We start from the raw sequence: 20452 nt of genomic DNA, 5'->3' as shown, positions 1-20452 counted from the left end.
GATAGAAATTGATCTATTCTAAAGCCAGAGGCTATGTTTTCTTCACAAGCTAGATCAAGTTCGCTGAATTTTGCTTTCTTAAAAATTGCTTAACTCCTGTAAGAAGGAATTGAAGACTGCTAGGCAGGAGGGATAGAGTGTGAGATGTGGGAAGTGTTCTCATACTCTGCATCTAGAGGGCTAGAAAATATGATGATCTGCTCACTGCCTCAAGCAATTCAGAAAGTGGCTTGCATTTTCTAAAACCTAAATCCAAACTTTCACATTCTCCTTCCCACCAAGAATTCCCCCTCAGGATTCTTCTTACCATAGTGTCTTGGCAGCTTAGAACTGATTTGCCTCAGAAATGTGGCATCAAAATTGTGCCCTGTGGTCAGCCCAGCAGCTGGTATCTGACTGATTCATCTATGGCTCTGAAATGCTGCAGCTCAATCTGTGCTCTGTGCTCAGGGTTCAGTAAGCGTGCTTAAGTCCATAGATATGTCCTTCCAGAAAGCAGACTTTCCTCTTTCTATTAGCAGTAGGAGCACAAGAACAAGACAGGTTCTTTATAATGAAGCAGCCACACATAGCTGTTGGTTTCATAATCACTTGCTGAGGCGAATTTGCCTAAGGGAATCAAGACAATATGCAAATAAGGTGTTTTCACCTGGAAGCTCATAAGTTTCCATTCCAAAAAGGAAGCTGCTTATAATAAATTCTTTCTGGGAATAGACTGTGTAGGAGTTAGAATAATCATTTTCTCTGAAAATGATTGATTGAGGGAAAGCATTGACTAAGCATAATTATCTTCCAAAAAGCTATATAACTAAAGTATTTCTTGTTACTAAAATAGTTCTAAGGACTTGAGGAATAGTTTAACTCATAAAGCACAAGCTGAGTAAGAATTTTCTAACAATTTATGGCCTGGTTGTCCTGGTTTAGTGAATTGCTCTGAAACTATTAACCCCTTTCAAAATAATCAGCTGAGCTTCAAAAGAGCCAATAGAGCAAGATTGTGAACACAACTTGTGATCAATACCAGAAGTAGTAACTCATTAGGGGTATAACCTGGGCAGACTTCCTACTCAGAGTGGTTGCTTCCTGTCAATAATATGCCCTTTAACAGAACTAAACTTTGCCATGCTAAGTTCCTTTCAACTTGGTGGTCTTTCTTGGGATATTGGGTTACAGTAGGGGAGTATTCCCAACAATGTGGGGACTAATCCAGGATCCATGTTATGCAAGGGGGATGTAGGGAGACCCTCAGGAGGAGACACATCCTGACTTGTTGAGATAGCTCAAGATTGGGTTAAACACCATCTGTTGTGATAAAGGATGGAAAGTTTATCAGCAATTTCAGGAAAGGGCCCAAGGAAACACCTCAATAAAAAGTAATCTCATGCATAAGCCATGAGAGGAAAAATTGGATTAGAGCATACTACCTAGTTGGTTGGAGATTTTTATGGGCTGAGTGTGTCTTAGGTACAAAGAGAACTTGAGTCTCAATATGTGTTTTCATTCTCTGGCCCAAGAATAAAAATGGGGGAGCTGGAGGAACCCATTGTTGAGAAATCTCCAGTAACGGGAGCATCAAATATGAGAAGGGTGCACAAGAAACTTACAATAGGGAGGTTTAAGTGCACCAAAAACTGAAATCACAAGAGATCTGCTAAAATGGGGAATAAGAATTCTAGGCCTAAGGAACCCAAGGAAAATGATCTAAGGACGTGCTTCTGATAATCCATTGGGAGAATGTTGACAAAGGTCTGAGAACACTATTAAAGAATGGATGATTTTCATTATGGAGTTCAATAATGTGCACTTGTCCAAACAAAAACTTGTTATGAATATGTGCTTGCATGTGTGTGTTTTAAATATTATATCCTGAAAGGGGAACTCAAAAAAGTCCTACTCACTAAACTCGCTCAGCTGCCCACTTTGACTCTGAAGCCTGGATTGATCATCTAGCTGATCCAAGGATGTATGGCATTGAACCTTAGTTTCAGAATCAGACTCTCTGGGTAGACTTAAAATTCAAGTCAAAAGCCAGGTGCCAGTGGCTTGCACCTGCAATCGTAGCTACTCAGGATCTGAGAATTAGAGTTCAAAACCAGCCCAGGCAGGAAATTCCTTGACACTCTTATCTCCAATTAACTACCAGCAACTGGAAGTAATGCTGTGGCTCAAGTAGTAGGGTTTTTCCTTGAACTCTGGGCCTGGGTGCTGTCCCTGATCCCTTCAGCTCAAGTCTTATGACCAAGAAAATAATGCTTGAGTGAAATGGGTTAAATATTCTGACCACCATTAAGATTCTGTGGCACAGAAACCAGAAAAACACGTGGTCCACTTCCTACTATGATGAACCTCAGATCCCTAAGAGCATGGAGTGCATGATCTGTCAGTCAAACACGGCCTGGAGAAACTTGTAAGACCCTACTGTTGCTGTTCACAAGAGTATGGATCTAAGACAAAAACCCTCTTTTCCCAAGCCAACTATACCCCTTGCTTCTGTAGGTATCGGGAGGGATGATTGGCATATCTGGGAAACTTATCAAGATGCACTGAAATCCAAACCTTGAAGAGATGAACAGTAATCAGTAAATATAGCCAGGGGAGATGTCTAATGGTATTGTGGAGGACCAGTGTTGTAGACCTTCCTGGAAAACTAGAGTAGAACCTGTACTTTGGTTCAATTGACCATCCCTTTCACCATAACATTTCATCCACCTGTCCATTCTCAAACATTTTATACTAGTTAGGAGAGACCCCTTCCCTAGAGGGTCATTCGTATTTCCTAATTACTTAGGTGGTTTTCAGGATCCCCCCCTCCAAAGTTTCCAAAAAGTTCAAAGCCTGAAACCAGACAGCACCTTATGAATAAATTTTATTCTTATGATTAATATAAATAAAATATTTTGGGGGTTGGGAATATGGCTTTGTTTGTCCAGCATGCATGAAGCCCTGGGTTTTATTCCTCAGAATCACATAAACAGAAAAGGCTGGAAATAGCACTGTGGTTCAACTGGTAGAGTGTAAGCCTTGAGCAAAAGAAGCTCAGGGCGCCCCAGGACTGGCAAAAATAAAATATAGAGTAGAATAAAATCAAAAGAGGTTTGTTAATTATACTAAAAAAAATTGTAACCCATAAACTAAATGCTCTAGTAGGATGGCATGGGAAAATTAGCTCTAGAAACATAATCTGACAAGGGAAGAGCTTCTGTGGTGATTGGAGACCAAAGCTGCACAAAGACCTTTTTTTGGGGGGGAGAAGGGGGAGTCCGGTCATGGAGCCTAAACTCTGGGCCTGGGCACTGTCCCTCAGTTCTTCAGCTCAAGGCTAGCGCTCTACCACTTGAGCCACAGTGCCACTTCCAGCTTTTTTCTTTTTTGCTTATTTGGTGCTGAGGAATCGAACCCAGGGCCTCAGGCATGCAAGGCAAGCACTCTACCACTGAACCACCTTCCCAGCCCCTGCACAAAGACCTTAGAAGGTTTGAACATTGGCAAGTGAGTTAACTAAAAACTCAGACGAAGAGCTGGGAAGGTGGTTTAGCAGTAGAGTGCTTGTCTTGCATGCATGAACCCCTGGGTTCAAAACCTCAGCACCATGTAAGCAGAAAAAGCACTGTGGCTCAAGTGGTAGAGAGCTATCCTTAAGCTGAAGAGCTGAGGGACAGTGTCCCGGCCCAAATTTCAGGCCTCACAACCGAAAAATCCAAGAACAAAGAAAAGAAAAAAGAAAAAATAATATGGGCACCGGTGGCTCACACATGTAATCCTAGCTACTCTGAAGGCTAAGATCTGAGGATGGTCATTCAAAGCTAGGCAAGGCAGGTAAATTCTGTGATACTCTTATCACCAATAAACCACTCAGAAAACTGGAAGTGGTGTTGTGGCTCAAGTGGTAGAGGACTAGCCTTGAGCTGAAGAGCTGAGGGACAACACCCTGGCAAAGAGTTCAGTTCCAAAACCGACCAAAAAACAAAACAAAACAAAACAAAAACAAAAACAAAGGCAAGCTACACCTAAAGCGTTTTCTACCAAGAGGGAGGAAAGGTTTCCTACCAAGAGGGAAGGAGTTTTGGGCGTTTCTAACAAGAATGCAAGTTTCCCTTTTAGTGGGCAGGGGCATTGCCATCTAGTAATGAGGGTGTTAATGAAAAAATTGGTCAAAATATGATTCAGTTTCATAATGTCCAGATAAATGTCTAATGTTTGACTTGTGAAAACATCCTACTTGGGGCAATCCAAACACTCTTAATGCCCTTAAAGTGATCATGCTTAGTTCCAGGGCCTCAATGGACCCTCTACTTAATCTTATGATATGATTGCAAATTCAATCTTGGAGCAGACACTTTGTGTATGTCTTCCAATTTTGAGTTTACCCAGATTCAAATTGAGACTGAATAAGTGAGGAAATACTAGGGTGATTCTGTCCACATACGGAGTACTGCTACTACTGTGTTGCAGGGAGGCCACACAAGAGGTTCTATTTGTGCTGTCATAGAGCCCAGACCCCATGTGCATGAAATTAATGATAGGTCAGCAAAATGTGATCCGAGACAACTTGGAACACCTTGTTTCTCTTCTCAGAAGCAAGAGTCTATTTCAAAAACCCTTGAAACTGATCAGCTCCATTCTTTCTAGGTCAACTACCTGGGGAAAATTGAACATTTCTGGGAAACTTATCTGGATGTAGTGAAGATGAGCAGTAAGTACAAATCATAGCCAGGGAAAATGTCTGGTGGTATTCCAGGAGACCACTATTGGAGATGTTACTGGCCAACTGGAGTGGAATCTGTGCTTTGGTTCCATTGGCCAATCCATACCTGACCATTCTCAAACACCTTAAATTAAGTAAGAAGAGACTTCTTAGCTAGTGGGTCATTCAAACTTCATATTTGCAAATACAAACTACATATTTACAAATTTCATATTTACTTAGGAGCTTAAAGAGCTTCAAGCTAGAAACCAGAAACAGCAGCTTAAATTAGTTTTATTCTGTTGATCTCCACAATCTATGATCTCCATAATCGAATTATTCCAATAGGTGCTTTTATTTATCAGCTGGATTTGTTTACTGGAAATGCCACCATGTAAAAGTAACTAGGAGCCACTGGTAGGATTGAATGGGAAAAATTTGGTCTAAATATAGTACTTGAACAGATAAGATGGTGATAAGTGAAATGAACCCCACCATAGGGGCACAAGTGTTTTTTGTCATTTCTTGTTATTGTTTCTAACATATTTATAATGTTCCATGTGATTTTTGTTTCTTTGTATGCTGTCCCCCAAAAAAACAGCATGACCCCTGTTTCCAATGTTTTTGATGTTAGTGCCCTCCATCTTGTATATACACTTCTCTAGTTTGGGGAGGAAAGGGAAAAAACAGAATACTTAAATGGGAATACAGGTTGACCCATTGTAACAATGAGATGCACAAGACACTGTTGAAAAACAAACTTTACAATTTAGGCGGGGTTCGGGGGGAGTGTATAGGGTAGTTTTGAAGCTAAGAGGTTAGGGATGGTAGGGGACATATAAAGGAGGAGGTAACAATGCTTGATAGAAAATGTATGCTTTACTTTGCTCATGTAACTAACCCTCTGTACAGTATTTTTAAAATAAATATAAAAAATAAAAGAATAAATATACTTCAAAGGTAGTCTGTGTGGTGGTTGGAGGCCAATGATACAGAAAAACTTACAAGGATTGAATACTGGAAACAAATTACCTAAAAACTGAAATGATCCTGAGTATAATCTTAAATGCTCAGTTGACTGAATTTTGTGTTTGAAGCCAACCCAGACAGGAAAGATGAGACTTTTATTTCCAATAAAGGTGCAAAAAAAGATACTACTGGAGTTGTGGCTAAAGTGGTAGCCTTGAGTAAAACTGCTCTGGGACAATGCCCACAGCATGAGATCAAACCCAAGACCAGCTCCCAGTCACTTATAAAAAAGGTTGTGTGTCTGTGTGTGGTGGCAGATTCTTTTACAAGTTTGATGATAGAACAAGCATTTCAACAATGAGTCATGGTGTCAATATTTACCTCTTTAGTAATTGTTTTCATAGTAATGTGTGCTTTATCTCTTCTATAACAGGTTTTCTTTCTGTGACTGACTGTAAAACTGCCTTAATAAAACCCTTTTTTAAATCAAAATATCTTATTGGATACTGCTGAATAGGAAAGTCAATGATTATTGTTTGGAAGAAAAGAAAGCAAAATCAGATGGGAGAATTGTAGAAGTTAAATCTTGAAGTGCTTGACTGATATAAGCATTGCCCTTGTAAAGGTAGTCAAAACCTTACCAATGCTATTTTAGAGAAGTGCTAGGGGCTAGAGGCATGGCAATAGTAGTAGAACAACAACTGGGTAAAAGTTGTTTATTTTTCATATGGCCAGGTGTTCAGATTTGGTTGATTATTAAAGCTTTTGACTAGTTTGAAAGGAGTCAAAAGTTTGAGCCATCATAAAAGATGATACCAAAGCTCAAATTCATGGGAACCAGTGGTGGGCTGCCTATCCAGTGTGCTTATTCAACTTCGACATGCGACAGCATGCCTTCTGCAGGAGTAAACTTTGCCTTGCTGAGATGGTGTTTGTAGAATACCTTAATTGCCCCCGGTTTTTCCAACACAGATCTTCTGTGCCATTCATGAGGGATCTTAGGAACCCCTCATAGGACACACATCCAGCCGCCCTGTTGAGCCAACCTCCTGGATGGCCTAAACATGCCATCCTTGGTAGCTGATAATGGAACTAGGTATAAAGTTAATCTGCAACATAAGTAAGAGCCACAAACAGGCACCCTCAGAAGCAAGCAACCTCATGCATTGGCCTTGGTAGAAAAAAATGAAACTATGTATCCTGTTTTGGTACTTGTGTCTTTGTAGGGATGGTTTATGAGAGAAGTGTCTTAGATTCAGGCTCTTAAATTCTTTCTGTCTAAGAGTCTTGATCTGCAAATTCATTTGTCCAGCTAGGAAGAGTGAAAAGTTGGAGATGGAGTCATCTCTGAGAAAAATCTCTAATTATGGAGTTGAGAAAAGGGAGGAACAAGAAACACAGACTGAAGGGCAAAGTGTACCAAAAAATCTTACTCCCATTACAGCATGTCTCTGTGATTTAAGAATTGTAAACCTAGGAATCCCAAGAAAATTGGAGCTAAAAAGCCTCCATCATACATTGTAGGGAAAGATATGAAAATATGTGTTAAGGCTGATTTTTATTTTTGAGCACTAATTTTAATGTTCATTTGGTAAACTAAATCCTCTATAGTCCTGTCTCTGTGTAAATACCCATCAACATGAAATATAAAGTGATTTTGTTTAAAAAAATGACTCAGAAGAAATTATAAATGCAAAAACAATCTTCACAGAAGCAAACTCTCAGAGATATTTCATGACTTTGACAAGGATAAAGTGGTGAAGTTAGTATAAATTTAGAAGTATGACAATGCACAAAAACATAAAAAAGATACTCATATATTTCATTATATAACCCAAAGCAGAAAGCAAATGTTGTTTAGATGATTTTTTAAAACCCACTCTCTCAGGTACTGGGAAGTGGCTCAATGGTAGAGTGCCTGCCTTGCATGCATGAGGCCTTGGGTTTGATTTCTCAGCATCACATAAGCAGAAAAAGATGGAAGTGGTGCTGTGGCTCAAGTGGTATCACTAACCTTGAGCTGAGGGACAGCACCAGGCACCAGAGTTCAAACCCCATGACCAATAAAATAAAAATAAAAAACAAAACAAAACACAGTCTCTCACTTTTGTGCCCTCAACTCTGTAATAACTCTCCTTGAGCCTAGGGCTAATATTTTAGGTGAGGACATACATTAACACTCTTGAATCAGACTCCACTTGATCATTTTTTAAATACATATTTTGTTCTAAGTTTCCTCTTTATAAATTCACATACACCTATAAAAAATGGTGTGGCCATCCCAGTAACCTTCTCAAAGTACTTCCTAATGACAACTTACAAAAAGTTGTATTATATTACAACAAGGAAAACAATGCTAAAAATAAAGAAAACCAATTATGAAATATTAATGAATAATAAAATAAAAAACAAAACAATTACCAGTGTTTTCAGTATTTGAAGTGTACTACAAATTAGATTTTATTATTGTCATATTTCTTTACATTTAACACTGGCTACGATTATGATGTTCCACAAGAATTTTATAGGCTATGAGTAGTGTTTAAAGACACCCACTAAGATTACTATTTATAGTTCATCTCATAATTTGTATATGGCTTATATCATCATTTGTTCCTCATTAACATATGAAGTAAGGAAGGCCTACAGTTTTAACAGAAACTGTGTAGTTAACATAGTCAACTCTTTATTCTGCTCCTTTACACAAAGACTTTGCAACTTCTCATTACTAAACTTTCTATAAAATCTGAAATGTACATACTTAGTAGTACTTATCTGCTACCATAAATCTTAAATACTTTATAGAAAAGTATTATGACCTTCCAAACAGTCCCAGTTTTTGGCATATATAAGCAAATTCCCAAAATTAAATATATTGAAAACATTAAAACTTTTAACAAACCTTAACACTTGCTGCAGTGTTCATTATGGCAGGTCCCTTGTATAGAATAATTGAATTCCTCCTCCTACACATCTCTTGAACAACAAATATCTGGAATTATTTTGTTTTTGGCATGTCAATCTTGACTTTATTCTTAAATGTGTACTTATGTAAGAAGTACATGGTTCTAAAATTTCACGAAAATTCTTTTAAACTTACTTTTTGTTGAATTGTCTAGTTAAAGAAAATCAATTACAATTTATATATAAAAATGTTCTGTGCACAATTCTGCATCACATACACTAACATTGGAATGATACAGAGAAGATTAGCATGGCCACTGTGCAAGGATGACAGGCAAATTCCTGAAGCATTCTATCGCCCAATTTTTTAGGAAATGGAAAGACTTGGAAAAAAAATTATTAATTGAAGTAAGCCAAGTCCAAAGAAACTTAGGTCCCATGGTTTCTCTAATTTTCAATAACTAATGTATGTCTAGGATAAGCAGAAAAGGCCAAAAGTTATGTGTATATGACCAGATAAGATTATGTTAAGGGAAATGAAACCCATGTTAGGGACACAAGTGGTTTTTTTTTTCTTGCTATTGTTTCTCATGTACTTGTAACGTGCAGTGTGTTTTTTTTTGTTTCTTTGTATGTTCGTCCCCCATGCTATAACACCTGTTTTCACTGTATTTGAAGTTGGTGCGCCTACATCTTGTATATACTCTCCTCTAATTTGGTGAGGGGAAGGAAAAAAAAAAACAAAATGATTAAATAGAGATACAGGTATACCCATTGTAACAATGAGATGCACAAGGCACTATGTTGTAAAGTGAACTTTACAATTGAGGCGGGGAAAGGGAGGAGGTTAATGGACTTGTGGAGGTGGGAGGGAAGGGATGTAGGGGAACAATAAAGGAGGAGGTAACAATGCTTGTTAGGGAATGTACTCATTACCTTGCTCATGTAAGTGTTACCCCTATGTACACTATTTTTACAATAAGAACATATAAAAATGTTCTGAGATGGAAGAGTTTATTTCCTTTATTTTACTCATATAATATCGTTAGCAAAGGAATTCATGCAAAACTCCGATATGAAGGCATTTTGAATACATATGTGGGTGAATGCACGCATGTGCTCAAGTACTTGAATGTGTGTTGACGTGCTCAGTGTTTGAAATCAGGGCTTCAAGGTCTTGCTGGGCCTTTTTCCTCTAGATTGATGAGCTACTAAATGAGCTACATCTCCATTCTTGGCCCTATGCTAGTTCATTAAAATTTTTGAAAAATAATCTCCTGAATTTATTTTGCCCTGATTGGCTTCCAACTGCTATCCACAGATCTCAGGCTCCTGAGTAGATATCCAGAGTAGTTAGGATTACAGGTGTGACAAACCAGCAAAAGCTTTCAGAATAACGTTAAAAGTAGAAGAAAATTTACTTCAGAGAGCATGATTTAGCATCTCCAATTTTAAAGCATTTTGGAGTGATTATTTATGATTTTTTTTTCTTTTTGGATACTTATAAGACAGTAGGTGATGATATTTAAAAGTTTTAGTACTTTTTAAAGAGGTTACTGGAATTGTGGGACAGAAGAAATTTGCCTCTCTTTGGACCTCAATGTATAAGCTCAGTTCTGTGCATGATAACCCAGTGTCACCAACACAATCTGTATTGAAGACAAATGTGATAGAAAACAATCACCATGGGCAATATTTACTATGCTATTATTTCTTGGACAATATGAATATTGAATTGAGAGTGTAATAGAATGGAGAGATTTTATCTACCTTTTGTGTATTGCTGAAAGACTTTCGGAAACTTTGACTCATTTCTTTCCCCACTGTGTGTGTCTTTAGGCCGTGCACTTACTGCATTTAATTACAATTTTTCCCAACACTAAAATGGTAATAACATTAACATTATAGCAAATGTTATCTTAAAAATTAAGGGAATAAAACTTGTGAAATACTTAAAATAAACTTCTAGGAATGAGCTTTGAGTTTAGCCAGCAATCTTTTATAAATACTAAATAGAACGTCATAAGTAGTACAGAAACCATTACATGTAGTGAGCAACTAGAAGTAATATCTATTGATCATGCTCTGCTTCCAAGGAAGCCAGGTGGATAACTTCTCATGCTGTAAATCAAACTGGTTATGTTATGTCTTGATAGTGTAAAAATATCAGGGACAGAATGATGAAGGAATATTGTAGACTGAGGTGAAATCCATATGAAAATGTGCAAAACAGATAAAACATAAAAGTATCTGAGCAGTATTTTGTGTTTTACAACATTTAAGTTACATCGCAAAGATAAAGAAGTCATAGAAGAATAAATTCTTTTTTGTTGTCCTATCATAGCTCCTTAAAAGGATGAACTCTTTCCTCATTCTTATACAGGCAACATCGGATGAGAGGAACTGTAGTTTTTTGTTGTTGTTGTTTGCTTCCTTCCATTTGTTCTTCAGTTTGAAATCTGAGCTACTTGACACTGAAAGAAACCAAGGGAAATTAGACAAACAGGCTTTGGAAAGAACAATCAATGTAAAATAAATAAACTACAGCCCTGTAACAGGTCTAACTAAATTGAGTTATATAGTGTCAATTTTTAACAGAAAATGATGTAAGCAATACCATGTTATTGAAAACTGAAAAATGTTAAGAGTTGCTTCATTTTTTTTATTTTCTACTACCTTGAATTAATTATTGATCTGATTTAGCGAGATTAAAGATGAGATTAACCAGAACCTGGATTAAAAATGGACAAAAGTTCTGAATAGACATGTTCTCCATAAGCCCTGAAAATTGCCTGTGGGTTTACAAAGTTGTGTTTAATACAACTTCTATGCTGCCTTAATACTTTTTGAGCAGAAGTCATTAGAGAAATATAATTCAAAATTACTACGAAACAACTTCATAACTATTATAACTCATCAAAAAATCAATGGATCCAGTTATGGTGGTAAAGGCTTGTAATTCCAAGCATTTAGGAGGTTGGATTTAATGCTAAGGCCAGTCTAGGGTACTGCAGATAGTAAAAACCTGCCCTTTATTACCTTTGAATAAACGGTAATAATGTTGGTGAGAGTGTGGAGAAAAGGAAATTTTCTACACTATTGGTCAAAAAACAGTTTAGTATTCTCGTTGTAGAAAGTAGTATGCAAGTTTCTAAAGAAATCCAAAGTTGAGATATCATCTGATCCACCAATCATGTGATTATTTCTCTCTGCGTACCTCATAAATATATCTGTAGTTCATTGTTATTCACATTATTCACAAGAGCAGCCAAGATATAAGTCAATGTTTAGTGTTCAACTACAGACTAATAAAGCAACTGGGGTACATGCACAAATATCTTTTTCTGTTTCATCTTTAAAATAACAATAGACTGCTCCCATTAGCCACAACTTACAATGACCTGAAAGATGTATTCGAAATGAATAAAAATGTTGTGTTCTGATCTTTGTAAACACACACACATACATACACACACACACACACACACACACACACACACACAAACTCAAATATTAAGACAGATTTTTTTTAAAGTAAAGCAAAGTGGAAATTCTGGGGCATTTAGTTCACAATGTAGAAGATACTAGATATACAGTATGAGGTATAGAGTTGAAATGTACAACATGAGGATACAGGGGACAACAGTGGCCTTACATAGGAATGAAGCTAAGTAAGTAGGAGTTGTTCTTCCTAGTAGGGGTTGCTCTTTTAGTTGTTCTTCTTTTAGTAATTGAAAAGATGAATGTAATTCTTTCAATATACCTGTCTGTTTGCAGAAATGATAACAAACAATATTGTAATAATGTTGCATACTCAACATAGAACAAACTGTCAAATTAAAATACATGAGATTATCCTTGATGTAAACTAATTATTACAAATAAGGGAAATCATGGGAACTATGTTTCTTTAAGTCTGGTTTATTTTACTTAATATGATTTTTTCCAAGACCTTCCATTTCCTTACAAATGAGGTGGTATCTTTCTTTCTGATGGAAGCAGGATACGTGTGTCTATGTGTGTATATAAGTGTGTGTGTGTCATTTTCTTGATCCATTCATCTACTGAGGGGCTTCAGAGTTGATTCCACATCTTAGCTATGGTAAATATTACTGTTATAAACATAATTGCGCTGGTAGCTTTAGTGTGGCCTTGTTTGTGATCATCTGGTTAAATGCCCAGAAGTGGGATTACTGGGGCATAGGAGCATTATTGTGTACATCAAGGATAATCTTAGTAGATGAGTAGAATAACTCAATAGCTATGTACATATGACCGTATAGGGTGATTCTAAGTGAAATGAACTCCAAGACATGTTCTTTGTTGTTGTTGTTCTTAATGTACTACATGATTTATTTTTATCCTTTTGTGTTTTCCCCACCTATGGTTTATCCCCTGTAGTCACTGTATTTGATTTTGATTCCCTGGGTATTGTAAATATGTTGATCTGAACTGGGGAAGGGGAAGGAAAAAAAAACAAAATAGTGAGACAAAGGACAAAGGGGGAACCTATGCAACAGTGATACTCACAAAACAATAGGTTGGAAACGGATCTTGGGAGGTGCATTGGGAGGGAAGAGGGAGAAAAATGGGTAAAGGGGTAACAAGTTAGAAAAGAAATTAATTCTTAACCTTAATTATGTAACTATAACCCCTCTGTACATTACCTTGACAATAAAATTTAAATAAAAAATAAAATAAAATATATGAGAACAGCAATACAGTCAGTGGGACTAGGGGAAATTCTGTACTATACAAAGAAAAGTAGAACAGCTATGGAGAGCAACAATTTGACTTTAACGTAAGAAGTAATAAACTAGCATACAGATTTTCAGCCTCATGTCAGTCACTAAAAAGGGAAAACAAAATGCATAATTAGCAAACCAATAGAGATAAAATAGAAAACTAAACAATTGAGGTGAAGGGGTGACTTGGATCAAGTATAACAAATGACACAATTAGAAAACAATAACAAGGTGGTAAGTTTAAAAAACATAGGGCTGGGAAGGTGGCTCAGTGGTAGAGTGCTTGCCTTGCATGCATGAGGCCCTGGGTTCAATTCCTCAGCACCACATAAGCAAAAAGAAAAAAGCCGGAAGTGGCGCTGTTTCTCAAGTGGTAGAACGCTAGCCTTGAGCTGAAGAGCTGAGGGACAGCGCCCAGGCCCAGAGTTCAGGCCCCACAACCGGACCCAAAAAAAATAAATAAATAAAAAATAAAAAACATTACCCATAATTCTATTAAATGTTGTTTACATCACAATTTGTTAGAACTATAATTCAAATCACAGTTTAATAGTATGTCATTTTAATAATAGTTTACTTATTATTGATTACTTCATATTCAATGTTTAATATATAATTTTATTTTCTGCAGATATAGAAAAGAAAAAGTGAAACTAATATTAATAAATTAATGTAATAATTCAAAATGTATCCTACACTTAGCACTCATCTTAACATGAAAAAATAAATTATTGCACATGACTCCTGGTATTAGGTGGAAGTGTTCAGCATTGTAGTAAAATTCACACCACACAATACAGGAGGGTATTACTCCTCTAATCTAGCTTAAATTGTGGAAATTTGAATTTTACATGCATTTTTAATTCCTGTCTAAGTGACATCTAAAACATATACAATCATATAAACGAGGAGTATTTCAGATAATACTTAAAAGTCACATTCATTAATTAAATTTTTATTATTTTGTACCAAATAAATATTTAAAGAGAGACTGGATTTCTGAGTAGATGATGGTGTATATGTGCCAGATTATTCATATTGAGGCTTATTTTATATTTCTGACATTGTTTCTATAGTCAGATTTAATTTTCCATAAAGGGTTAAGTGCATTATATAGGATATATGAAAGTAAACTGAATGTTTATTCCAGTAATCCTTTTCCACTTGCCTAATCCCAATATAATTCATCCATGTGTTTAAAGTAATGAAAATAACAACAGATAAAAGAAAGATAAATCAGTCTGTAGTAGACAAGTATTTTCACCTTTATTTTCACAGTTGGTCCTCTTTTACACTACAGAATATTCTTGGGAAAATGTGCTCCAGGCTGGCCACAACTGCAGAATATTATGGTTTGATGTATCATAAGAGAAGGTAGGAAGGGGACCTTCCTTCCAAAAGTCTGCTCCATGGGATGTGATCTGCTTCATGGTGCTGAATTGGAAATGAACATTTTTCACGCTCAACCTTGAAAAGCCATCTTGATAGACCATTTCTATAAGTGGTTACAGAGGATTATTGATGGCTTTGCAAGGATGCCACATTGCCTCATTTTGAGACAATTAACAGGAATTTAGTCAGCTGTTTCTTTGTATCTTTAGGAGAAAAACCTATTGACTCTAGGTCAGGGGATCACTGGGACCCAGAGAAGCTACTATCTTGAATAGTAATCCTAGACCTCTAAAAAAACACACACACACACACACAAAACAAACAAACAAACAAAAACTCCAGTAAGCACAGCCAGTCATGTCTGCTATCACAGCCTACATGAAGTCAGGCAAGAAACAGAAGCTGAAAGTCATTTAGCTGATAAATAATATATTTTTTATGAGACAGACTGAAATGAGACTCCAGAGAGAGGGTCAGAAAGACTGAACAGAGACACTAAAATTGATCACACAAAGATTAGAAAGTAGAGTTCCTTGTAGAACAAATAAATCATAGATTAGAAAATAGAATTCCTTTTAGAACAAATAAATCATAGAAAGCCTATGCATGTAAGAACAAGACAGATCTTAGTCAGATTTAGTAAGGGTCTGTCAAGTCTGTTAATTTATTTAAAAAACCAGCTGATTTGCTGATTCATTCTATGTTTTATTTTGTCTTTATTTACTTATTTCTGATTTAATTTTTTTATTTGTTTCTGTCTATTTTTTTGGGTTTGGGCTTCTTCCTGTTTTCAAGGAGCTTGAGCTACATAAGTAAAATATTCATTTGAGATTTCCCCAATTACTTGATGGAGGCACACAGAGCTATAAATTTTCGTGTAAGTACTACAAATATCAGAATAGCTGGTATTTTGTGTGTTCATTTTTGTTAAATTGTAGAAACTTTCAGATTTCCATTATAATCCCTTCAGTGTTGCACTGGTCATTCAGCAACTTTTTGTTCAGTCTTCATTGGTTTGACAATTTTTTGCTTTAGCTGTTTAATACTAAGTTTATTCTGTTATGGTCGGACAAGAAATTGGAATTCAATTAATTTTTCTTTCAATTTGAACAGAATTTCTATGTGACATAGGATATGTTCTATTTTGAAGAATCTTCCATGAGCTGCTGCGAAGAATGTATAGTCTAACATTGAATGTATATCCTGTAGATGTCTGTAAGGGATAGGTGGTCAATGTAGTGATTTAGGTCTGCAGTTTCTTGGCTGATTTTTTTCCTGCATAACCAATCCATGGAAGGGAATGAGGTGTTGAGATGTCTTTTTAGGTTAAGTAGTATTTGGTTGACGAAGTGGGATGCTGCAGTATTCAGGGCATTGATATTTAGACTTGTTATATCCTCCTAATGGAGAGTTGCTTTTATCAATATATAATGTCTCTTCCCACTAATTTTGAGTTCTATTTTACCTTATGTTAGTAATTCTGCTGTGGACTGTTTATGGTCTCCATTTGCTAGAAAATTTTCCTTTCAGCCTTTTAGTTTGAGTATGTGTTTGTTTTTGTCAATAAAATGTGTCTCTTTTAGATACTATATGGATGCGTCTTGATTTTTGATACTAATCTCTAATCTATGTCTTCTATTTGGAAATTTAAGTCCATTGATATTGAGAGTTAAGCCTGAGAAATATCTGATAAATCCTGCTATGTTATACACCTGCTGTTAGGAGCTGTGCCTCATCTACTCTTAATATATTTACCTTGTTCTGTAGTAGGGAGCATTTTATATAACCAGTTCCTCTTCCTCTTCTTCTTGATCTTCTCTATGTAGGATATATTTGATTAACTTCAATCCTGCTGATTTGGTGGAAATAAGTTGTTTCAAATTTTCTTTGTCATGAAATATGTTTATATATCCTTTAAATATAAAGGAGAGTTTGGCTTGGGACCATATTCACGGTTGGTAGTTGTTTACCTTTAATGTTTGTCATATATAATGCCAGGCTCTCCTTTTTACCATATCAGCTAAGAAATCTGTATTTATTCTGACTGTATATCCTTTATAAATAATTAAACTTTTCTCTATGGCAGCTTTAAGAATCCTTCCCTTGATCTTTAATGATCCTCTAATTGATTATGATCTGGTGGTGGATTGTTCAGTTCTAGAATTCTGTTTGGTTTCTAAATACTTCTCTTCTCTGCATGAGCCTATCTCGTTGGATGTTTGGCATGTTCTCTGCTAGAATTCTGTAATATGCTTCCCATTCATTTATTTTCTTGCTCTTCTCCTTCTTGACACCTATTTCCCTGAAATTTGATCTTCTAACTGAGTCTTGAAGTTCTGGCAAGATCATTTCTTATTTCTTGGAGTTTTTCTAAATGACTATCTCCTCTTTCCTATTAGGCCTATTCTGTCTTTGACCCTGAGATTATCTTCTATGTCATCTTTTTACTGTAGAGACATTCTACTTTGTTTTTGATTTCCCTGTCTTCTAATTGGTCATTTTTAGGGGTTCTATCCCTTTATTAATGCTTTGTTTTAGGTCTTGTATGGACTTTCTGTACATTTTTTCTTTGGTTGGGGGAGTTGCAAGGGCTGTTTTCTTAGCTGTGTCTTCTCTTATGTCTTTTAACTAGGCATCCATTTTATTCCTGGACTCCTTTGTATTCTCAGAATTTATTTATCTTTCTGTTTGTAGTCTCCGTGAATTATTTTTCTAATGATTGGTTGGTCTCATCTTGTTCACAAATTTTCTTGTAGAGGTTTTCTATCTTTCCAATAATCACATTTTTCAGTCGTATATGTAATGTATTTTGGTAACTATTTTCTAGATCCTTGATTGTCTGTTCTAATGCCTAGTTATTTACTGTGTGAATTATACTACCTTGACATCACTTTTCTTGTATTTTTCCGATTTGTTCTGTCCATTTGGAGGTTTTCTTTTTGGGGGATCTATGATCTTAATAGGTGAATCTCTATGCTCTTGATTGATTTTGAGGTGTTGGTTTGGTCTTCTGTTGTGATTTGCTTTTCTGGAATTAAGTTTTTGTTTCGACAATTAAGTGTAGGAGTAGAGACCAGTGTGGTGAGATGTTGTGATTTTCATACTTGTGGTTCCAGTGACAGTTCGGACTGTCCAGTGGTATGGTGAATTGTCTCTCTGTATGGATGTGGCTTTCTTTAATGTACATTTCTGTTCTTGCTTTTTTCCATGTTACCCTTTTATTTTCACACTGCAAATGTACTTTTGAATATGTTGGCCAACACAGTCACAGGAGTCACCTGCCTGGCTGGACACCTTTTCATAGATTTCTGTTTTCTTGTGAAGACAGTATAAAATCTTCTTTTGAATTGTATATTATAGCTGACTTGGTGTGACCCTCTAGAAGAGGAGTCCTTGCTAGGACTCTAAATCTCTATTTTATCAAAGAGAGCTAGAATAAACTTCTGTTGATCTTCTGCCATTGTTTTTCCTCTTCCTCAGATTTATTTTTTATATTGTGGACTTTTTCACATAATTTAGGATTTCTGATTGTTGTATCAGGTTATTTTTGTTTTTCTGTTTGTGTTACTTTGAAGTAGTGATTTCAGGCTTGTATTAAGAGACAGTAAAGTATGGAATGTGTGTTAATTGAGGGAAAGAGAGCAAATATTTTAACTTATTTACTACACATGTAAATTAATATTAACCAAAGTCAATTAATTACTGATTTACATTTCTGAGGATGAGTATAGTACTCTTCGATATATTGGAGGAAAAGACTTTAGACTCATGACAACTGAAGACTTAGATTGAAATTACTGGCTAAACTTTCTTTTTCAGGAAAGCAAAAGCTCCATTTCTTTCATATTTGCATTATAAAATCATAATAGCTGCATGTTGAATTGTTTTCCTCTGCTATTTTCTATTCCATTCTTTATCCATTAAATATCTAGGGCTTTGAATGACCAACTCCTTAAATACCTATATTGCTTATATTGTGATATAAATCTCAGTAATATAAATATGAATTTATCTTTGAGTCTCATCTTGAGCTACATTCATATGTAATTTATGCAGTCTTAAGCAAGAAACCTTTTTTTACTCTTTTCTATGTTTTAATCAATAAATCCATTCCCCTTAGAAATAAGCTCTCATCTTTTATATTGCTCCAGTAAACATCATGTTTTTGTAGTACTTTTACTGAAGTACATATAAAGATTAGAATAGGAAGACACTTTCCCGATTATCACTTTAAACAAAATTCTTGGGGACTATTTTATATGTAAAAATTTAAAAGTGCAATGCACATGTTCATAAATGAATAAGATCATGTTTAACTCAATCAGGCACAAGAACCACCACATCAAGAATCAATTTACTTAAAGGCACCAAAATATTGTGTTCATGAATATCACTCATTTTTAGAATATGATTAGTCAATACAAAGTTTATATTATATTTGATATATACATTGCCCCATTTGTTAGGAAATATAAAGGCTTGGAAAAAATTATATTAACTGAAGTAAGCCAAGCCCAAAGAAACATAGGTCCCATTGTTCCCCTTATTTGCAATATCTAGTATATGTATGAGTCAAACAGAAAAGGTCAGATAATGTGATGTTATGAAAATGAACCCTTAGTATGTATTTAAATTTTTTTCTTTCATGCATTTGTTTCTAACTCATTTATAAGATTATTTCTTTGTAGCTTTGGATGTCCATTCCCCACAGTATAACCCCTGCTTTCACTATATTTGAAGTCGGTATAATTTGTGGAGGAGATGGGGAAAAATAAGTCGTTTAAGGATACAGGTGGACCCGTTGCAACAATGAGAAGTACAAGTTGTCATGTCAAAAACGAACTTTACAACTTTGGTGCCGGGGGGGGGGGAGGGTTGGGGGAGGAGGGGGGAGGCTGGGAAGGGATGTGAAGGGTTAACAAAGGAGGAGGCTACAATGCTTGATAAGAAATGTGCTTATTATCTTGCCCATGTAATTATAACCCCTCTGTACAGTATGTTCACAAAAAATAAAAAAATAAAAAAAAATAAAATAGTTTATATTATATTTGAAATTTACAAAATAAAAATTACACTCAAATTTGCTCTGAATATCCTGCTTCCAGGAATATATTTATTCAGCAAACAGAGAAACAAAACATAAGGGTTCGTCACATAGAATGAAAGATGTAGTAGCAGACTGTCTCAAGATTTAAGTACATGCAAATCGTGTGAATTATTCAAAGATAGTATAAACATTCACAAAAGGATTTGTGATCAGAAGTGATAGGTAAGCAAAGTAACTGGAAAACTGTATATATAAATTGACCTTTCAATAAAGGATGAGAAGTATTCAATAAATGGGCCTATAGAAGATGATTCTGTATCTCTAACATACATACAGTATTCTACATATTCCCACATACTCAGATTCTCTTACCTCAGTTCCTGATCAATATTCTTCTGCTTTCATGATGTCAATTCCCACTAAAATAACAAGGTGTATTTTTTTTGGTTTCTAGAACCAATACATTTTAGTATTTTGGAACAGTAGTATGAATTCATGGAGTTTGACTTGAATGTAAAGTTTGAGGATATTATATATTCAGACTACTGTTAATCGGCCTGAAGCATACAAAGAAACACAGGATACTAAGAACAAGGGACTTGATCTCAGGGAAACATACAGGTCCAGTCAATCAACTATAATTACAAAGGAATGGAATTGATCTCTGATGTGTCTGGGTGGCAGCTCTGTGTGTGTGTGTGTGTGTGTGTG

The 20452-nt window shown here is 35.8% G+C and overlaps 1 pseudogene; it reads left to right on the top strand.

Annotated features, from left to right (window-relative positions):
- Positions 1 to 8812: 8812 nt before the first annotated feature.
- On the top strand, positions 8813 to 8925 carry LOC122098231 (annotated as a pseudogene).
- Positions 8926 to 20452: the final 11527 nt, after the last annotated feature.

This window comes from Dipodomys spectabilis, unplaced genomic scaffold (assembly GCF_019054845.1).
Source record: "Dipodomys spectabilis isolate Male_0828 unplaced genomic scaffold, ASM1905484v1 ptg000465l, whole genome shotgun sequence".
NCBI classification, from domain to species: domain Eukaryota; kingdom Metazoa; phylum Chordata; class Mammalia; order Rodentia; family Heteromyidae; genus Dipodomys; species Dipodomys spectabilis.
This window is presented reverse-complemented; position numbering and strand designations above follow the sequence as displayed.